Genomic DNA, 6,785 nt, shown 5'->3' with positions numbered 1-6,785 from the left:
GTTCCTGAAATCTATAAGAAAAAGTGTTTCTTTATTTTTTACTCACACGACTCAGGTATAAATAGCGCCCACAAAATTTACCACTTAGTACTTTATACTTAAAAATTAGTGCAAAAGGTCTTAAACCAAAATGAACTCAGGCATTTATTTCGTGATCCTGTCTCTTATACTTAGCTGCTATTTGACGTATACGAATGCGCAATTTCGCTTTGTAAATGGCGCTGATATACCAATAGAGCGGAGCCCACACTCAGTGGCAATTTTTTATGATCTCAACTATGTATGTGTTGGTTCCTTAGTAAATTTGTATACGGTTGTAACAGCTGCGCATTGCACAGTACAGCGAGAGCCGAGGCAGTTCGTCCTTCTAGCTGGTGTAGCGGATATATGTGAAACAAACAGAGCAAGAGGGCAAGAACGCAGTGTACGGAGTATACATCGTCATCCAAAGTTTCATAGACCATCAAGATATGCAGATATAGCTGTGCTTAAAGTGGATGGATTATTTTCGGAAAAAGCTCAAGTAAAACCTATATCTCTTTGTGAAAGTTCATTAAGACCGGGCACAGCACTGCAAATTAGTGGATGGGGTTCACAATCCGATCAACTTAATCATCTCAAAACTGTTAAATTATATATAGTAGAAGTAGAAGATTGCAATCATATTATTGAGACTCGATATCCACTACGATATTTAGATAACACACTCATTTGTGCTGGATGTCCCCAAATACGTCCGTGTTATGGAGACTCTGGAGCAGGAGCCCTTGTGGGAGGAAAACTTTGTGGGGTGCTACATGGTGGTTGTACGCACAGCGATGTTCCGAGTTTATATACAGATGTAACAAATCCAATTGTTAACGAGTTTTTAATATCCAATATATGAAGTAATTGAAGTGTGTTGTTATAAATTGACTGTTGGGTGGAATATCACCCTAGCTGGACTGAATGTCGAATTTCGATTTATTTTGAAATGGGGCGTTGTCCAAACAACAGTTGTGATGTGGTGATATTCCACTCAGCAGTCGTAATAGCGATATTTTTTCTTGTGTCATATACAAATAAATTTTTATGATTACGAGTCAATAAATATGTTTGATTGTTTGCAATAAAGGTATGACGCATGTATGTAAATGCCTTGTTGTTGTGAGACCAAACTTTGTTCACGACTGTAAAGTTCAAACTTGTATGAATAGATCATGAGATAGCAAGAAAGTTGGGAAATAACTACCAATCTTATGGAAATTAATGTAATAGGTCATTGAAGCCATAGAATAACGCCTATGTTAGAATGATACCATAGCCAACCAATAAGTTTTTGGTTTTCCGCCATATTCATAATCTATAAATTTTTAGGTTGGCGAATTTATTCACATTTTGGAGATTAAAAAAAGTTTTCGATGTTTCCTATTTTATGAAGTTATCACATTTTTTAGGGTGAGGCACCAATAACAGATGCCAATATAAATAAAAAAATAAAAAATAGATGTAAGGCGCGATAACCTCCGCAGAGATCTAAGGCCGATCTTCTCTTCTAATTTGCGTCGTGCTCCTCTTGATTTTCCCTACAAATTGGCCGGACGGGACCTACATGTTTTATGCTGACTTCGAAAGGCATCTGCAAGGCAGATGAGTTTTCACTGAGAGCTTTTCATGGCAGAAATACACCCGGAGCGCTTGCCAAACACTGCCGAGGGGCGACCCCGCTTAGAAAAATTTTCGTCTTATTGAAAAACCTTATTTCTAAAATTTTGATGTTGCTTTGCCCGGGGTGTGAACCCAGGGCATACGGTGTGGTAGGCGGAGCACGCTACCATCACTCCACGGTGGCCACAGATGCCAATATACATATATGTTATGAATATGGAAAGTTTTCAGGGCCTCTAAATGGTCGTATTAACGTGGCAGACACACCATTGTATTTTAAATAATTTAAACCTCATTCATTGGCAATTATTTAACATTTATTAACGCAAAAAAAAATGTATAGCTGCGCCCGGTTCCGAGAAAAGTGAGTGTCTGTTGGCTTACACATGTACACGACGTTAGCGCACATACATGCTACAAATAGAGAGGTGGATAATAGAGGTGGAAAACTATCGATTATAGTATAGATATATCGATAATTTGTACCTATCGATGATACTATTATTGTTTCATGGCAATCGAAACGATCGTTTCTGTGGTATAAAATCCATTGGGTGTCGCAGTATCGTAGGAGAGCGCTTACACTTGGGCTAATGGAATCACAGGCGCTAATAAATATAGTGAAGATACCGCTAAATAAAAGAAACCCTACGCACTCAACTCTTTATGCTGCATGTACCACTGACCACTCACGACTACAGGCGTTGTTATAAAGCCTGAGGCTTAGCGTTTAATACCTGAGAGGGTATGCTGCAAAGACCTTGTACCATATGGGATATGAGCAAACTCCTAAAAAGTATTTTGAAAAATGTCAGTGCATTTTTTGATTCCGGAGAGTGTTCGTCACTATTCTAGCTAATGTCAGTCAGCAAAGTCCAGTTTCGATACCCATTTGTGAGCCTAATCGCTGCTTCCTCGTAGGCTGGCCTATATTATGTTCCTTTAAACGAAGAACTTGAGTGGCATATTCCCTGTCGGCTATAGATGTGAAGGAAAGCAAGAAATTTATAGAGAGAAGTCAAAGGTTTCATATCTGCTGTTCAGCCAACGGCTTTCGCGGTATCTTAATCCAAGAGCTTCTTCTGCGGTTAAACTTTGATATTCGTGAGGAAATTACGGTAAGGGCATAATGACGTTATTACACCAAATCATGTTCTGCTAATAGGTGATAATGTCGTGAGCAATTTCTATGAAGCAGCCTTTGGAGTATGCATTCTGAGAGCTAGAAAATTCACAGAATACTAAACATTTTCAAAGTTTGTCTTTCAAACGTAGTAGAGTCTTTAATATGGCCTGATACCTGAACAGAACATACTGTTAGTCGGCTGTGCTCCAATGAGGATGAGCTGAGCTCACCATGTCTAGGACATCTCCATGTCAAGCCTACAAATGTTTTCAGCCGATAGAAATATAAACGGCAAAAACATTAAAGCAGCTGGAATACTCCCATGTTGAATATGAACGTAAAATAAAATCCACTATAAGTATAATTTCACCTTCTCAATTTTATTTAGTACATATTTTTTTAATAGCATATGAATTGAACATTAATTCTGACAGCTGCGACAGATGCCAGTCCCTGTAAGTGTTGTTGTGTTATGGTAGTCCATCCAAAGTGAAAGAAATTGCAGTAATATGACCAAGTTTCTTGCTGTCTCCGCGAAAATCTGTTTAAAATAAGTGTGAGAATTTTTGAAGAGCAAGCAGCGTACAGGTTTTGTTACAAGTTCCGCGGTCTCTGTGATATTCGGATATTTTTCCAGGCACCCTTTATAATAAATGTTTTGCTGATGTCTCTCTAATATAACAAATTTTACCCCTCCATTTTTCTTTCCTTATTCTTCTATCTCTCCTTGCCTTTCTTTTCCTTCACCACTCCTTCTCTTCCTACATATTGTACTTTCTGTTCTCCTTCTTCCACTCGTACTTCATCTTCTCGTTCTTCCTTTTTTCTTCCCTCTCTTTTCATCTCTTTCGTTTTATACTCATGTGAGCATAGCTCACAGAGTATATTAATTTCGTTCGCATAACTGTATCCCGTAACGGCATAAACTAATCGAGATAGATATAGACTTCTATATATCAAAATGATCCGGGCGAGAAAAGAACTTTATTTAGTCATGTCCTTCCGCCCGTCCGTCCGTCCATCCGTCCGTCTGTCTGCCTGTCTGTCCGAACTTGGCACTCATCTCCGTATCTTTATTCTTATCCTTATCCTTTGCCCTTACCTTATCCGTATACCTATCCTTCTTTTTATTTTTATTCTTATATTTATCCTTATCCGCATCTTTATCCACAGTACTTCTCTCCAGTTTTCTCATAACTCAGCTGAGCTGATTGGCGTCAACATCTGTACAAAATCTTCCCAGCTACAAACAGATGATGTTAGCGTTAGTGAGGCTAAATGTGATCAACGGAAATACGAACTGTACCCCACCTATGGCTACCAGGTAGTTCTTTCCAACCATTCGATACGCTAAAATCTAGACGCAATATGCGACTTCTTGTCAGGGCAAGTAGCGAGGAGGTTCGCCCTCCCAGTATAAACGGTTCCCCCAAGTCGAGGATCACTTTAGCTTCAACATGTTGTTGTGTTGTTGTTATATTAACGATAAAGGTTTTGGGGAGTTTTATCGATGTTGAGCCTTGACTGGATATATATCCGCTACGTGCCGATAACAGGCAACATTAAGATACTATCCCGAACATCTCGGAAATGATTTATACATATAGCCACATTAAACCTTCTAGACCATCCCGCCACACCCAGAGCTAGTTTGTAGTTTATTTTGCATAATCACCCTGTCTACATGAGGCTTCAAAATATTTCACAGGCTGAGCAAAAGCTCCTCTGATGAAACTAATTTGTAGCCTCTAGACGCAAGATACGAGGAAGCTCCTTTACAGCAGTAGAAGGTCATCAGTGGCGTCCTTTTTTCACATTTCTTTGAATAGCGGCCAAACCTACCCCACTCCGATGCAGTTTACGCTCACTGCCTGTGAATAGGTTAAACCAGAGGAACCACGATATGACGAATAGACTATTTCTATAGAGCTTATAAGACTATGAAAAAGCATCCTAGTAAGTCTGAGAGAGCGCCCGGCAAGAGTTAGGCTACATTTCTAAGTTTGGCAATCGATAAAAGGCGATGCCGTCAGTCGCTCTTTAGGAATCTTATACTCAAATATTTGTAAACGTCTAGCCACGCGCTCAAATATTTTTGATATTTCCTTTTTGGTTTTGTGCAACGGGAGTTAACTATACTTCTTAAACGATCTCGTAAGAGATTTGTAATTTCCCGATTCGGATTATACTTGCGCTTTCCAAAGGTAAGTTTTGGTCATGTTCACTGTCCTCAAGTCAAGAAGGTGAAATCAAACTTACAGCTTGTTTGCCTGATTACATATCCGATTTCTGTCTTGTACATATGTAAGCCCTGCATGGTAGCATTCATCCTCATAAGCACTTACTGTCACTAAGAGGTGCATTTCCAATACAAAGAATCCATGCGCCGTAACTTCAATACGTTGTAGTTGTAGTTGTGAAGAGAATTGATGCAAAACAAGATAATATCTGGCCGTAGAGCTCGCAGAATTCAATATCTGCATCCTACTTACGAGACAAGCAACATTACGACCCTAAAAGTATGCAATAAATTTTAAGAAAAAAATTTACTTTCAATTAGACTCACCAATTAATTACACTTATTGCACCAATAGCAAAGCGTATAAATAATGACGACACGTGGTATTGTAGCCAAGGGTCCAGCAATATAATAAAGGCGCCGTATGAAGAACCCATCCAAACTAAGAAGCGTCCAATAAATGTTAAAGCTTATGTCAAACAGAAAAGTGAGCACAATGCAAAAGAGCGACCAACCACCAAAATAATTAAGTAACTGAAAAGCATTATAAATCAGAGCATAAATATCTTTAATAGCGAACAAGTACTCCACTGAGTCGAATTTGGCATAATCTATGTCCAACAGCTGCTATTGCAGCGCCACACGGTAGGCTACAACTTAACGTAGCTTCGCACAGAAGCACTCCAAATAATGTTGCATTGTACGCACATAAACTATTAACTGTATGATACGTACACGCATTAAGAGGGACCAAAGACCATTCCAAAAGTAACCAACATAGTTCAACCATAACGAAGTGATCATGAAGAGTATGAGTCCAAGCAGTGAAAGCGCCCCAAGGTATGCTATGATATAATGCAATTGCTTAATTAGTACAAATTTACGCACATCCGTACGCAAACGCAGTTTCAAGGACATTTCAATCTCTTCGAGTAGTAGAAGAAAGTTAGCGTGTTGGCTGCGCCTGCATGACGCTTCCATGAGAATCAAGAAATTTGTTAATACTTGTAGATGAAAGAGCGTAACGGAAGTCAGCCACGTAAGCAGCAAGTTTGTTAATGGGTCATGCGTGTATAGTCCATGTACGTAAAACATAGCCACCATTAATGCTATGAGCGTTATGTAGATACGTTGGATCAAGTGGGATGTGCTTTTGTTGTAGCAAACGCCTGAAGGCTTTTGACACCACGCTTGTTTGTGATATCTCTTTAATTGGGTGGGACACTCGTATTGCCATTGATTTAAGGAAATGCCAAAAAATATGCAGCAGCGCTGCGAAGCGCGGAATTCGTTTGTCATTCTAACTGCGTAGACACTTTTTGTCCTTATTACGGTGTATCGTGAACTTAGAAAAAGTTCTACGTATGCAAGTATGTGCCAAAAGATGTGTTTAGGACATTATCTTCATCTTTTTTGTGATAAAAAATGAATAATGTTTGCCATGCAACTATTAGGATGAGACACAAAAAAATCAGATAAAGGTGGTTTCGAGATACACGATATATGTATGCATGAACGTTGAAAATAGATAGAAAGGTGTTGTGATAATGAAGCACTGTCTATCAATCCGAACAAAACTGTCATAGTGACTTTTACCCGGAAAAGGAACTATCCATGCCATAACCATCCCTGGGTGGCACCAAAATCTGAGCAAAGCTTTCTTTGCCCACCCCAGCGGGTTAGGGAGCTTAGAATATACACGCGGTAGGTATGCCTGTCGTAAGAGGCGACTGAAATACCAAATTGATTCAAGGGATTGCCAGCGCGATATAT

General features: G+C 39.3%; 1 pseudogene; it reads right to left on the bottom strand.

Annotated features, from left to right (window-relative positions):
* Window positions 1–3,194: 3,194 nt before the first annotated feature.
* Window positions 3,195–6,311, bottom strand: LOC137248469 (putative gustatory receptor 39b; annotated as a pseudogene).
* Between the last annotated feature and the right edge of the window lie 474 nt (window positions 6,312–6,785).

The sequence above is a fragment of the Eurosta solidaginis genome, chromosome 4 (genome assembly GCF_040869045.1).
Source record: "Eurosta solidaginis isolate ZX-2024a chromosome 4, ASM4086904v1, whole genome shotgun sequence".
In the NCBI taxonomy this organism is placed as follows: domain Eukaryota; kingdom Metazoa; phylum Arthropoda; class Insecta; order Diptera; family Tephritidae; genus Eurosta; species Eurosta solidaginis.
The sequence above is the reverse complement of the archived record's forward strand: the minus strand, read 5'-3'. Positions and strand labels throughout refer to the sequence as shown.